Source organism: Corvus moneduloides, chromosome 2, assembly GCF_009650955.1.
Source record: "Corvus moneduloides isolate bCorMon1 chromosome 2, bCorMon1.pri, whole genome shotgun sequence".
Classification (NCBI taxonomy): Eukaryota; Metazoa; Chordata; class Aves; order Passeriformes; family Corvidae; genus Corvus; species Corvus moneduloides.
The window spans coordinates 3102363-3116658 of record NC_045477.1 but is presented as its reverse complement, the minus strand read 5'-3'; the positions used below and the strand labels follow the sequence as shown (position 1 = coordinate 3116658).

The 14296-nt window shown below is 40.9% G+C and overlaps 1 long non-coding RNA gene across 1 annotated transcript; it reads right to left on the bottom strand.

Annotated features, from left to right (window-relative positions):
* Nucleotides 1-1581: 1581 nt before the first annotated feature.
* LOC116437696 lies at nucleotides 1582-14280 on the bottom strand. Its single transcript, XR_004237417.1, has 3 exons — nucleotides 8125-14280; nucleotides 7222-7324; nucleotides 1582-1639 (listed from the first exon to the last, which is right to left on the bottom strand). It is a non-coding gene; the product is annotated as an uncharacterized LOC116437696 (long non-coding RNA).
* Nucleotides 14281-14296: the final 16 nt, after the last annotated feature.

The following is a 14296-nucleotide window of genomic DNA, read 5'->3' as shown; positions in this document are numbered from 1 at the left end:
TAAAGCAGATTTGCCTCTTTAAAAAATTAAATAAGATTTTTTCTCTCTCTACAGGAACAGTTTCATCTCCTTTTTTTTTTTTTTTTTTCCATTTTACCTAACAGCTGTGGGGTCAAAAAAACATTCCCCATAGAAAAATATTTTCTTTTATTTCTAAATGCTGTGCTTTCTCACCAGTTACCTTCACTTAGGAAAGAGCAGCAGCTGAGCACTCAGCAGTCCCTGAACACCTGCATCTTCCCCATTGCGTGCTGGGGTACCCACGGGCAGGAAAACAGCCCTCTCAATGCCTGACTGATGCACTCAGCTTGAAAGAGACATGGCTATTGTCACTGACCTCTGGAATGTTTGCCAGCAATGGGGGCAGCAGGAGGAGAGCAGAGAAAAGGGCAAGGAGAGGGGGAGAGAGGGAGGCAGAACACGCTGTGCTGTTGCTGCGTCACAAGAATTGCAACTGCGCTCTGTTTGTTTACTAACAAAGATGTCAAATGCTTCCTTCATGCTTGGGAATTTTCATATTCCATTCAGGGATGTGGCTGCACTATGTCTTATGGTTGAGGACCTTCCTGAGGGCTTAGGGGTGCAAGTTTTCCTTTTCTCTTTTTCCTTTTTTATTTTGCCTTTAATTTTGCTGACTTTATGTCTAGAACCAGAAGTCTAGAACCCACAAAATTATTCTTGAAAACGGCAGAATAATCTTTCAAAGTAGCCCGAGAGACTTCTCCTGAGAGCTACACACAACCTTTGCATGTTTCTGATGGCAACAGGGAATCCAAGCCTGCCCAAGACAGGCAGTGGTGCTGGGGATATCATCCTTCCTCTCCACTGCAAGGAGTGAACTGGAAGTGAAGGAGTTCAATATTTCTGCTGAGGCACACATTTAGGGAAAGGGTTGTAAAGCTATTGGGTGATGAGGGAAGGTGGAGAACAACAGTAGCAAGATAATCAACTCTCAGCAGTTAACCTAACTTTGAAAATCTCCATCTAAATCTTTCTTCAGATTCATGTGTCCTTCCTTATCTTTTTTTTCCATCCAGGTACCACTTACTACACAGAAACTCTGAATGGAAAAAGGAGTCCCTTTCGGAAAAAGGAGTTGCTTTGGAGTCAGTACTGCAAATATCCTGACAACTGTTTTCCTTTTATTTTCCTTAGTGTTTGCATCAGAGTAAACTCTAAAAGGCTGCAGGGATTTCTAGAGCTTCTGCATTTACTTCCTACATCCCCATGGATGTTTGGTCTTTAATTCAAATGCTGCATGTGTTTATGCAGCATTGCTGTGTAGGCAGGCTACTTCTCTTTAGCAGTATCATTAGAATTAATATGGAATATACTTCCACATTTTCTATTCAACTGGGAATTCTCTTTTATGCAAATTATTCTTTAAAAAAAAGGATATTAACTAGTGAGAGCTATGATACTAACAAGGTTTCGCTGTTTTGTTAGTAATTATAGATAGTGGAAATAAATGCAGGATGCAGGGATTAACACTACTGAAGTTGTAATAAACAAAGCATAAATGTCATAATAACTTCTGAGGCTGATTTTTGTTAATGACTATTTGACTTAGTGGTAACACACCAGATCACTTTGATCTTATAGCACACTTAGATGGTTTCACCAGGCATCATCTTGATCACTGAGGAGGCAAAGAACATTATTTACTACCAGACCATTTATATATATGTATAAAAGTCTCCCCACTACACATCTCACAATGAAAATAAAACACATTATGTTTTCAGGATTTAGAAGAGAAATAACAAGAGTTTCTTGATTCCTACAGGTTTACTGATCCTTTGAAGAGAAACCCAAAACAAATCAGAGAAACAAAAGTTTTCTTCCAACCAGCCCTTTTTAAAGGCCAACTTTATTTTTTTGCCAGAGATGCTTTTTGCTCCTGCTTCAGACAGGTTTTGTTCTTCTAATTTTTTTTCAGTGTTTATTTTTTAAGCTTGTGTCTGAAATACCACCACTGTCCCTCACTGTTATCATGGTCACTTGTGGATCAAAACAGCAGCAAGGAGGGATCAGCCCTGACCACCAGAGCCTCAACTCCTCTTGATGCTATGATCATACATGGATGCTCTTTTGTCTGATTTGTGCCATCATGTGGCCACAGGCAGCAACAAACCACTCTTGGTTCTGTTCCGCAATTTTGGACAATTTTAAACGAGGTGAAAGTGAGACAGGAAGAGCAGTGACTGCAGGAATGCATCACTCAGCCCTCCCTCTCCAGCAGGAGCTCAGGGCTCCTCAGGTGACGCTGCCCTGCCTTTCCCTGCACGGCTGCTACCAGGCTGAATGAGGGGCTATAATCTTTGTGCCCCTGGTAAATGTGTTGCTGCCACAAAAATCAAACCCTAATGCATCTCCAGAGAGTTCTGCATCTCTAGTAGGTGCCTTTATATCCCGGCATATCAGAGACGAGCTCCATCCTGCTCGGCTGCTGCCGAGGAGGTGCTGACTGAGTACCCCGCCAAATGAATCACGCTGATGAGCTGTCTGCAGCAAACTGCCCGGGGCCCAGCACACAGGGGTCACCTTTACACACAGCAGCACAGGAAAATTACAATTTCAAAAAACATGGAGGCACTCAGACTAAAATAGCAGATCCAGTCATTTTCACAAGCGGCGCTTAACACAATTTCACGGCCTTGCAGCAGGGCTGAGAGGCACTTTCGGCTCCTTCGTCTGGTCAAGGCTAAGGAGAGTGATTAAAATCTGGAAAAGCTGATGCTCCAAACACAGGGGGTTGGGCTGCATGGGACTGTGTGTTACAAAATCTGATGGGCACAAGGCAGTCCCTGAGTGCTCCCAGGCCAGGCTGGCCGGACCACAAACACAGGCCACAAACACAAACCACAAAATCAAACCCTGGTTCAGGGATGCCCAAGTGCAGAGCCACCTCTCCTCAATCCATGCATACATTGGATGCTGAAAGTAAGTCTTGTACCAGAGAATAAAATGAAATACAAACAGCCTGTTGGACTACACAAAATGAAGGAGCTGGGCTTTACTTAAACATTTATTCATAGGGCTTAAATGTAGACAAGACCCTTACAATCATCTTGAATGACCTCCTGTGTGCCACACTACTACATTTTACCCAGTTACCAAAGAAAAAAGCCCAGTAACTTCTGTACAGCTAAAGGATGCCATTCATAGAGGGACTCAGTCTCGATTTCAAAAAAACCCAGCAACTCAGAAACCAAACATTTCTTTTGGGAGCTTGTGCTCTGCATAGTTAAAACTGTGTCTCATTTGAGTTTGTCTGGCATCAACTTCCAGTGACTGACCTGTTGTGTCTTCCTGTGCTCATTTGAAGGGCTCATTACTACCCATTGATTTCTCTTGTCAAAGGCACCCACATTTTGCAATCAAATCACCGCATTGCCATCTTTTTGAGACCTACACAGACTGAACTGGTTTTGCACTTCTTATTGCTAAGTCCCCTCCAGTCTCTGGATAATTTTGGAGCCTGTTTTCTACACTGGCTGTAGTTTTTAACACTGTATCACAAAACAGTTTTTCAAGAACAGAGGAAAAAAGACCAGAGTCTTTGCCAATGCACTAGACAGATAAAATTCCTTTTTTTATCACCTCCTACTCCTTCATTCCTTACCAAAAGCCCACACCTCAGTAGGCCTCTGACACAACCTTGCATTGAAGGCTTGAGATTGTCTGATGCCAAAAAATTCACCTTTTTTGATTTGGGAGTATACAATTCCCTAATCCAAGGCTATTACTGCTGTTCATTGTTTCTAAATCAGTGATGATTTGAAATCCATATTGTTCGAATGGGACTTTTATGGCAGTGGAGCCCAGCTCCTCTTAGTGACCTTGATCTGCAAGATTGTCCTTTGCCCTCAGCATTCAACATTTTGATGCCCTTTGTGTCACAAGTTTCATGAATCTTAAGAGTACTTTTACTCCCAGGTGTTGAATGCCATGGACCATACTGAAATGCACCAAAAAGCCACTCTGGTTTGGGGTAGTGGCTTCCCACTGACAACTACTTCTACATTAGGCAAGATCCCAATAAATTAAAGTCACACTGACAAATCCAAAGACCGTTCCGTCTTCAAGCAACCATGATATTACATCAAATCCTAGATCACTGCAAAAGTCTATTATATCTTTGTGGATATCAAAGCAGTCTTTAATCAAAAAGACATAAATCTGACTGACATTCTCCAAAAACTCCCCTCTACTTGCATTTACTTTTATCTAAAGCTATTGATTCTGTATAAATCAACTCTGTCATTAGCCCAACACTGGGCCTGAGAGAGACATCATGCTAACATGGATTTCACTGTCCATATCACCAAAGTCAATTTGAAATAGGAATTCTGTGATTTCCCCAGTAACCCAGAATTAACAGATACCAGAAAAATACAGTTTAATGTCACTGTTTTCATCCTTGACAAAAGGCACCTTAAATCAGCCAGCTTGGCTGTTCACCTCTCAAAGACACTATTCAACATCATAATTAGTAATTCCTATGTATTTGCCATCTAACAGGCTAAAGTTTATTATTTCCTAACCTGCCATCCTAAAGTAGAAAAGCGAATCCCTCAGGTCCTGAGTGCAACATGTATGAGACAGAAAATAATTAAGTTCTGGCATGTCAGAAATTCTGACAAAATCTCACTCCTGGCTGCATGTCACACTCAGTAAATGTCTCTATCTCTAGAGTCAGTACATGGACCCCAATGCCTGAAGATTTTTCCACCTGAAAGGACCTTGAGTTGGATGACCACTGGAGGATGAAGTCCACATCAACACAGCAGAGAATTCATCTCCCCTAGCACACAAACTCCTCACATACAGAAATTAAAATTTACACAAACTACTGACCAACAGAGCTCTGAGTCATACAGCACTGGCCACCAGATACAGGCCTGGTCAAAAGAAACTGGGATTCAGAGAACATTCATTCCAGAACTGAAGATCTATATCTTCCTGTTGAAAATCCATGCAAACCACAGCTGAGCTTAGCTGTTGAGGCAAGGAAAACCATTTCTGCTCAGTGACAACCCAAGCTGTTTTGCAAAATATTGACTTGATCTGTTGAATTTCTTGTAAGAGCAATTTTTAATTTGATGTTGTTTTCAGAGACAAGATGGTCCTTGGGATTAGCATTAACAAGCTGCTAAAATTTGGCAGAAAGTGCACATCTTACATTATCTTCAAGAAATGTACTTCAACTACTACAAGATAATAACAATTAATTCTGCAGATCAAATTTTAAAAAATAAAAATAAGCAATAGTCACTGAGTTATCAGATACAGAATTAAAAACCAACAGCCAACTCAATTAATAAGAATTTCATGGACCAGGTCATGTTTCAAGGAGCAGCTGAAGAACAAAACACCTTTGAGTCACAAGTTCATAGACAAGATGAGTGAAATTGACTCACCTTTATCTGTGAACTATCTTATCCTTTCATTTGGCTGTCATTAACTTCAAACAAATCACTCACCTGTCCTCAAATTTAAACATTATTTAAATGAATTGATTAGAAGAGGGCAGAACTGAACTGAAGGCATTGATGTTCCAGCCACCTTTAATGAAATAAGCTCTATCACAGCATCAGAGAGACCCCTCCCAGAGCCAGATGGGATATCAGCCATAGAATTAATGCTGGATTTACATGGAGAGAACAGCATCAGTTTAAGGAAAAAAATCTGCCTAACCCACAATGAGTTTGGAAGGAGCACATAAAAATAAGAACTCACTAACCAAGGAATATGCCTTGCCTAGTATTCACTATAAATTACACTTCAACTATACAGAAAGGGCTACAAAACTCAGGGACTGTAACTCATGGGTACTACTTTTGTTTCATCCTAGTGCTCCTGAAAAATGGCAGGTTGCCACCAGATGAACGTCCTGCAAAGGAATAAAAGGTGGCTTCACAAGGGAGGACTTGTTCTCTGTTCTGTGAAGGAGCAAAATGTGTATCTTACATGGAGATAAAAAACCTGGAAGCTAACTTAATATCAGTGCCCAGCTCAGAAGGTGGAACATGTTTATAGAATATATATAGCTGGAAGGGGCCTTAAAAGTATTGACTTCATCCTGCCCCAGTCCCAACACCAGGACCATTATATTGGTTTAAATTCAGTCCAAAAAAAGATGCTGCTGTAACCTGGGCTTAAGAGAGGCAAGCATCCAACTTCCATACCAAAAATCAAAACTGGAAATATCTCCAAAACCCTCAGGGAACGAAGCATGAATGCCAGAAGTATTATACTATGTTTGTTGCAGCATTGAGTCTGATTTGCCATCACATATTTGACCAGGATGTTCCCACTGCTCTTATCTTCCGTACAAAGTCACAGAAGCCAATCTTTCAATCAGAAAAGTGTAACACAATGAAGTCTCATCCAGCATTTCATTTAATCAACTACCTGGAAATTTGTTCCAGACTGAATAAAATAAATTATTTTGCATTTCTGTTAAGCTTCAGCATAGCAGGTTGCAATACTCTCACAATATATCCAATACTGAGTGTGATATTTGCCCATGAACTATACTGCATTTCTCATCTGTCACAGGTCATTTAGCTCAGACAGGATGATAATAATAGAAGAAAGATGCAGGAAAAAGAACACTCACAAGTTATCATGTTGACAGTGAAGGGCATAATACATGTGGGTTTGTTTTGTCTTTTACCATAAAATATTTGTCCAGACTTTGTGCTTTGTGAGGTTTAGGATATTTCATTGCACCTTTCTTATGGATAGGGAAGATGGCACCATAGCCATTCCCACAACATATTCCCCTCAGGTTTATTTCATATATAAATTATATATAAGTATATATATATAAAAATCATATATGCCTGACCACTGCACCTATGTTAAACTTATTAATAAATATAATGGACAGCCTTTTCCAGGTTCTACTATGCTTTTAATCTTATAAAGATATACATTTCAGGTTGTTACATACAAATATTAAGTGTTTAATATGATTTATCATGAAGCATTAAAACTTAAAGCAGTGAACTATAAAGGAAAAGTGTCCAAGAACAGAACTCTGCAGCATTTGTGCTTTCTGTTTTCCTTTCCTGTAGCTAGTTTTTAATCTCTAGATCCCCTTCCTGGACAATCAATAAAAGGCTTTCACTTATGTTTTAATGTCTCCCTCCAAACTTTATAGAGTGTAATATATAACAGCGGGCTGTTGTCTGCATTACTGTCATTACTTACTCTGGTTTAGTAGATGCAAATTATCCTTCAGTGCCTTCTGTGAAGCGTTGAAAGAACTGATCAACCACCAAGGAGCAGCCTCCTGTGCCAGGGGAGGAATTCCCTGCAAGTGGGAAGGAACAAGCAGCTTATGCTGGGAGCCGACCTGTTGCAGAGCAGCTTGGCAGAAAATGACCTGGGGGTCCTGGTGGACAACACATGGAACATGAGCCAGAGCATGTCCTTGCAGCAAGGAAGGCTGACAAGGTCCTGGGCTGCAGAGGGCTCAGGGGAGAGCTGATCAGTGTATATAAATACCTGAATCATAGAATCATTTGGGTTAAAAAATACCTTTAAGATCTTAGAGTCCAACCCTTAACATAACACTGCTGAGTACACCACTAAACCATATCCTTTAAATACTTCCAGAGAAGTCAGCTCAACCACTTCCCTGGGCAGCCTGTTCCAGTGCTTGATAAACCTTTTGGTGAAGAAATTTTTCCTAATATCCAGTCTAAACTCCTCTGGGGCACCTTGAGGCCATTTCTTCTCATCCTATTACTCGTTGTTTCCACCACCCTGAAGGGAGGGTGCAGAGAAGACTGAGCCAGGCTCTTCTCAGTGGTGCCCAGTGACAGAACAAGAGGAAAAGGGCACAAGCTGAAACACAGGAGGTGCTGCCTGAACATCAGGAAGCACTTTTTCCCTGTGAGGGTGACCAAGCACTGGCACAGGTTGATCAGAGAGGCTGTAGAGGCATTCACGGGCCTTGGAGACATTCAGAAGACACCTGGACACGGTCCTGGGCAGCAAATATACTCTCACAATCCTATAAACCTGTGGGAAAATCTCTTCCTAAACACAGGCTGTTGTTAATTGGCCTATGATCTAAAGCATGAGGGTTTATACCCTTCGTGGTCCCACCTCACTGCCAGCTGTTGCCCTTTCCATCAGGGATGAGGCCAGTGTAAAGTGAATTAGCAGAGTCCTTCAGTCTGGTTGTTATATTCAGCATGGAATAGTTCTGGAAAATACAAAGATTAAGATCTTCCTCGGCTTTGCACATCTGGGGAAATTCTCCTTTTCTGATACAGGTCTAAGCAAAGAGAAGTAAAGCATTAGTTTATAATGTTTTAAAACTGCCAAGAGTCTCCTTTGTTTTATGTACTACAGACACAGGACCGGGATCAACCCCCATGCATATTTCTATGCACATATTTTACTACTTTTTCTCACTCAAAGATCAATAATGTTTTAAGAACTGCTTCAGTTAAGAGTGCAGCTACTTTGCCTGTTGTAAAGCCACTGAGATACCTAGTTTGGTCATTAAAATTGGCCAGATTTACAGGCTGCCTCATACAGAGCATCTAGAGCTAAGGGTAAAAGCTACCCTCTATGAATCCCATAAGGTCTTACAGTAAGTCATATCTGACATCCCATTTGTCATCCTGAAATCCTGAGAACAGAAGACAAATAGCCCTCAAAGTTGAAGGGAATCCTTCAGACAGAACTCACTTAAAAAGTAATAGTTAATAAAGTCATCAGGCTCACGGGCTGGGGTTTTGCTCAGACTTCTTTAAATAACTTCCCAGATAACGAAGAGGATTTAATTTTCCTGATAAAATTAGACCAATTAATCAGGCTGCACAGCAAAGGATATATTTCCCTTCTACAAAGGGACAACCAGCTATGTTATGATAAAGAATTTATTAGCAGGAAGAGTTCTCCTTAGACTTCCTTGGGAGATGAAGGGCAAGCCAATAGTAAAATATTTTAAAGCTCATTGTGGGCTTTTGGAGCACTGGTGAAATGTGTACCATCTATCAAGATTATTAAGATGAAACTATTAACCCTCTGACAGTTTAATAACCATTCTTTATGTTATAATAACATAGGGCCCCTTTGGGATCAAAGTTCCAATTTTGGAGGCACTGTCCATCATTTGTCAAGGAAACTGAACCTTTGTGTTGAGCAAAACAGCAACAGGATCAGCCTACCCTACCTTTTCCTCCCCAAACTATAGAACCTTGCAGTTCAGGCCCAGGCTTCTCTCTTTTTATAGGCCTTTTAGGGGAAATAGAGCCACTGGGTCTGCACACTTCTTGGGGGATCACGAATCACTGGACTAAAGGAACAAATCTGAAAAGAGGATTAATGAAGTGTGGTCTCACAGAACTAAGCACCCCTGCAGCTCATGAGGATTTAGACCATTTCTAGAATTGACATGTTGGGTTACCAGACTAACATCCAATCCATCTTCAGAGTATCATGCCAGTACTGCCCAAAACATTGCTACCATAACAAAGATGAGAACCATTCCTCCAGACAGGAAGTAATTAGTTCTGACAATGTGAAGATTCCACAGAAATCTCTCTTACAACCTCATTCAAGTCCTTATAGATATTCCACACTCACAGTATATTCTATATTTTTTGCATTATCCTTGTGAATATTAAGGTTTGCAATGCAACCAAGAATTCTGCTTCCCTAAGAAGTGGCAATGCATGATTGCCTAGCAAAGGAGTCTTCGGTAGCAATGTCACTGGAGCCATGTTAAAGTTTCAGCCAGATTGACTTCCAAGCTGTTTCTGTATTAAAGCAAAGTGCTCTGTTGTCAGCTTGGGTTCCTCATCCAATTCATCCTCACCTGCCAAAGCTCAGCGTTTGAAATATAACCCTTTGAGGGGACAATGTTCTGGCTTTGGATGGGAGAGAGTTAACTTTCTTCCTTGTAGCTGCTGCAGTGCTGTGTTTTGGATTTAGCATGGGAATGATGTAGATAACACTGCTTTGATTGTTGCTGTGTAGTGCGGGCTCCCCGCCCCGCTGGGGACAGTGAGCAGGGAGCTGCACGGTACTTTGCTGTCAGGGTTAAACCACACAGACAATGCTCAAGATTCTCCTTGAATTTGGATCTGAGGCTTACCTGAGCTCACAAGAAAGGCAGGATTCAGTTCTGGAGGCTGGGCCATATACTTTGCTTGCCCAAAACACACAAATGCTTGAACCTCACTTTTGGGTCAGGACCATCTCCAGTTGCAGACATTTCTACAGTGAAGAATTTCAGTGCTGTAAACAACTAACTATATCATTGGGCTAAGGTTAATTAGTCTGGAGGAACAATTCAGATCATGCTGATTTAGTTTTAATCTCTACTTCAGAGACTCAGGACGAGCAGAAAGAGAGAAAAAGAAATAACAAGAACACATACAATTTTGCTCAACAACGATACCCCAGTATTTAGATCTTAGCCTTTTCTTCTACCTCCTCAGATTTAATTTTCTGCCTCTGTTGTATCAGGAGGCAGGTTGGTTGGTTGGTTTGTCCCTTCAGTGTTTCATAAATGTCTGTTCTTGAAACACTTCCTGCCCCATTTTGCAAACCAGCTGTTCCTGGACAGGCCAGTCTTCAGCTGGTGTAAGAAAATACTGCCAGGCACTGAAGTCAGTACAGAAATGAACAAAGCGAGAATACCCCTGTGCTTTTAAAACACTAGCAACTAGCAACTTCCAAGTATTTTCTCAACATCAATCACCAGCAAGCTGTCAGCAAAGCCTGTGTCAGCAGTCAGGAAAAGAGGTGACAACAAATAGTGGGAAGTAAAAGAAATCATACCTGAATACTCCTGAACACAGAAAATGCCAGGGTGGGGAGAGAGAGGGAAGGAAATGGGGACACACACAGGGCAGGAAGAATGAAATTAGAAAGTATCCTAAAAACAGAGGCCCAAATAAGCAGAGGTGATTATATTCATGGTCTGCTAGAGACACGTAATCAACTGTCCCCAAAAGGTACGTTTTTTTCTCCTGTAATTTTTGCTGACTTGGTTTTTGTTTAAATTCAGAGATTACTCCAACTTTCATAAACATTTGTGCATACCAGCATTTTTAATGTGCACGTTTGGCCCTGTGCCTAATTTGTTGTAGTTCATATCCATAACCTTGCTACTTTTTGAGAATTCAACCCTGACCTTCATCTATTCCTTCTCCAATGCCGCTCAGTTTTCTATCCTACCCTACACTTGGCAAAATTGCACTGTGTTCCTGACTGACAGTCCTACCAGATGTCTTTGGGTGACCTCAGTGCCCTTCTGCAACTGTCAACTCTTCCCAAGTTTCTAATTTAAAATACCTCCCCCAAACCTCATCAGTGCTTTGTGTCAGCAGTCTAGGAAAAAAAAAAGGATACTCATTTGCATAACCTCTCCTTTCTACAAGGATCTGAGTGCCTAATAAGACACTGAGGATCTTCCTCATGTCATCTTCTGTCCTCATGTTTAGACAAGGTCAAGCTGGGCTTTCCCACTGAACTGGAACCATTTCAGAGGAAGATGCTGATGTTTCCTCCTGTCCCTTCCACCCCTGGGAATTAAGTGCTGCTTCCCAAATCCCTCTCCCCAGCTCATCACACTAATTATAATCGGAGTTCCTTAGAATCCTTGCAAATATATGGATTTCCTTTTTGCTGTAGTTATTGAAATCACTCCCAGAAAAACCACTGCGCCCCAAACTTGATGTCATGTGGGAATTCACCTACATCATCTTACTGGTTTATCAATGTTTTCAAATTTAATGTGAATATTCATTTTGTTCATCAGGGCTCTTGAGGACTGCTCTCTTTTGATAAAAATCTTTAGGCTTCAGTCAAAAAACACCAACAGAAAACTTACGCCATTGCATCCCATGTTGGATGATGATGCTAAAAAACTCCCTCCCTGTGCAGTCCACTCTCCCTACATCAGAAGCAAAGAAATCTGATGCAGTCACTGCCTCTTTCTCCCACTAACCTTTTCTCCTCTTCCAGTCCCTGAGAATGTCTGGAGTCTTGCCCCTAGGATTGGAGTGAGGAAGGAGAGGAAGTTTTCTGGTATTTATAGTTTTGACCTTGTTAATTATTTTTGTAATTCTTTTCTTCAGCATGGTCTCTAAGAGTCTGTACTTTGTGCTACTCTAATTAACAAACTTCCTCTTAATTAAGCTGCATGAGAGCTTTGGCTGTGAGGAACACGGGCACTTAAGTTTCCTTTTATTCCAAGCTTTTAAGAAGGTGTTTAACTTCAGGCAGGCATTTAAATCACATGAAGCTCAATGGCTTTTAAGAACATGTTTTTTTTTCTTGAATACAAAAGGATTTGGAGGCATCTTTAATTAGTCTGATGAAACTGGAGCTGGAAAGAACAGATTATGCTACTTTAACCTGCCTTTCTCTAAGTGTGTACATTTTCCATGAGAGGCACATGAAAAGCTGCAGAACCCCTCAGCATTTGCTGTCCTGGTGCCTTTTAAACTGTCATGATTTATAAAGTATCCTTGGAATAAATAACTAGACTAGATTAGAATTCCCATTAGAATGGGAATAATTGCTTTGCAAACTACGGAGCATTAGAGCACCAAGTAGCACACAGTAAAGACCCCAGGGGTCAGAGACCAAACAATTCACATTGCTGAATCAATTTCACTGGTAAAAGAAAGAAAAGAAAAACAAAACAAAGCAACTGAGAAATTTACTGTATATAGTTCATTAAAACAAAGAATAAAAGAGGCAAATTGGATAGAAGAGGCAGAGAACTGAAATTAGCAGTCTAAAAAGAGCACTATCAAAACTACCCTGGTTTTGTAAAGTGATGTTTTGCAGCAAACTCCAAAGCACTTAATTTCCTGTGAAAACTTTCAGACAGCCTGAAGGCATTGTTTGACCAGCTGTACAATATATCAGCTAAATGTGCTCTGAGTGAATAGATTCTCCTAGCAGAGGCACCTGCAGGATGTGTAACTTCTATTTCACACATTCGTTCAAGGCAGCCGTGTAGCTCCACTGGCTCATCGTTTGCATTCACAATGGACAGCTGGCATCACCCAAATGAAACATTACATTTGCTTTTGCTGGCAAATAAATAAAAAAGCCACCAAATAAACCCCCAAGAACAATAAAAACAACAACAACAAAAAAGGAGGGGAATGTCTTCAAAGGTTCTTCCGGATTCTGAAATGTTTAATTGGACTTTCAAATGAAAACAAATCAAAATGTGAAGGTTTTCATGGATAATGAGGACTGAGGAAATGAAAAATAAACCCCTGCAATGCCCCAGAATTCCCAATAGATGAGCTCGCCAAATCAGGAAGTTTGAAGAGGGAAGTATAATTATCTTACATGGCTGCTTCATTAACAGACCATGATGCAACCATGATGGGAAGTTAACCATATGTTGCACTTTGCTGAGGGAATGGAGACAACAAAACAGAAAGCCTGGTAAAGCCTCCTAAGCATCTGCTGAGTTCTGCAGGGTAAAAATCCTCTCCTCTCTTGTGTGAGTGGAAACATTCCTACTGATTTTTAGGTGTGGTCATGGATTTGACACAAGCCAGGTCCCAGTCTCCTCTCTAAGCTCACCTGATTATGATGGCGCAGACACCACAGATCCTTGTTCTTTTAAAATCCTGTTAACCTGCAAGGCTGAAATTTGTTAGTAATACATACACATTGCAAATTGTTAATTTGGAGATTTATACACAAACAGGATGTGGGATATCCCACCAGTTCCAGTGTCATCATTTCCAGGGCTCACTTTACAATAAAAAAACTTGCAGCGAGAGAGATCTCAGCTAGAAATTCTGACTTACCTCGAGTCCTTCCTGCTTTGACAAAAGCTGCCTGGCAAATTTCAACTCCAAACCTTCTGGAATCAGTTTGGTATTGCAGAAGAGTTCTCAAATTCCTTCTTTACCTTTTGGCTATAACACTTCAAATGCAAAAGTGTATCTGCAACCCTATTCCAACAAATATTTGTGAACATTTCCTGCTGTACTCCCCTTGCTCTGCTCTTTATTATTTGACAGCTCCACCAGGCCACTTGGAGTGATCTCATCTTGAATCTAGAACTTGGAGTTACACACTGTTTTCCTCTCCAGTCCTGATTCCTTGAACCTCATATTTACCCCTCTGACCTCAACCACATCAAAAACAATGGAGTGGGGAGATAAGGGAAACTAGAATGAAGCTAGACTGAGTCTAGCACTCAAGAATAAATGCTGCAGGCAAGCTTAGCAATGTGATGCTCTCAGACAAAGAAAAGAAAAGTAAAGAAAAAAGAAAAGAA